Raw genomic sequence first — 1,290 nt, 5'->3', positions numbered from 1 at the left:
GCAGGGTCAGGCCGAGCGGAGGCCCTCGGGGTGCATGTCCCCTACCTCTGACAAAGCCTGAGGGGAGGATCTGGGAGGGCAGCCTCCTGCGAGCTCTGCTGCAGCTGTGCTCCCAGGAAGGGCCGGGTCATCCCTGCCAGGCACTTACACAAAAGGGCTACTGACCCAGGGGATGACCAGGGCTTGCCGTCCCCACCCCCTCAAAGCTGCGGAGCGGAGGCTGCCTGGTACTGCCCCCCACAGCCGCTCTGGGCAGCCCAGCATTCCTGGGGCTTCTGGGGGTGAGCACTGCCTGGGCCTCGGGGAAGGCTGTCGGGTGGTCTGTGAGGTTCCTTCCACCCCTCTCTTCCTGCTGTCCACCAAGGGGGAGGAATTACTGTGGGTTTCAGAAAAGGGAAGGCAGGCATTCTCCCTGACCTCTAACTTCCCTCTCTGATGCACGGCCAAACTCCCTTCCTTATGTTCAGACGTGTGCTGGATCGCTTGGGCGTCGTCAGCTTCCCGTTCCCAGAGAATATGTTTGGGAAAGGTGGGAGCTAAGCACTGCTTGTGCTCAGAGAGGCCAACACGGAGGAGGGGGGTTCATGGAGGTCGGTGGCCGGTGGGCAGCACAGCCGTCAGGGTGCTTCTCCCAGCCTTGGCGTCAGGATCTGACTTCCTCACTGTCATAGGGAGAAGTGAGACCTGGAATGGAAATAGGACCTCTTCCCTGCCCTCAGACTCAGCGGATCCCGAAGAGTAAGACCAGTAGCATCATTGATGGGGAGAACAAAGGCAAAGGGAAAAAAAATTGAACTTTCTTTCTACCTACAGCCCACTGACAAGTCCTTGAAACAGGCAGAGTGACCTTCTTCTGGGAGCTCAGCTGCCTCAATGTTAATACCCTGATGAGGGCAAAAGGCCAACCATAGCTTAACATCATCCTGACCCCCAGGATTCTGTAGGTCTACTCTAACATATAAAAATTCCTTCGGAAACTTCCTTTATCTCTAACCCCCCCAAGATACGTGTTGGCAATCATCCCCCAAGCACATGACCCCCTGATATATATCTGAAGGGTCTCATGACAGGTTTTATTAGACGGTAATAAATGACTTTTTCCCAACAACAGCTAGCCCCCTCAAGGTCCTGGAAACCTTGCTCCCAAATTCCTTAGAGACTTACACTCCCCCCTAACCCCCTCCAAACTTGAAAGTATACAATGGGCCCCTTCTCATGATCCCAGCGCGGCTCTTTCTGCCCACGGGTCCTGTCCCTGTGCTTTAATAAAACCACCTTTTTGCATCAAAG

Source organism: Mirounga angustirostris, unplaced genomic scaffold, assembly GCF_029215605.1.
Source record: "Mirounga angustirostris isolate CCGP_5_RB_7025 unplaced genomic scaffold, mMirAng1.0.hap1 SCAF_8, whole genome shotgun sequence".
NCBI classification, from domain to species: domain Eukaryota; kingdom Metazoa; phylum Chordata; class Mammalia; order Carnivora; family Phocidae; genus Mirounga; species Mirounga angustirostris.
This window is presented reverse-complemented; position numbering follows the sequence as displayed.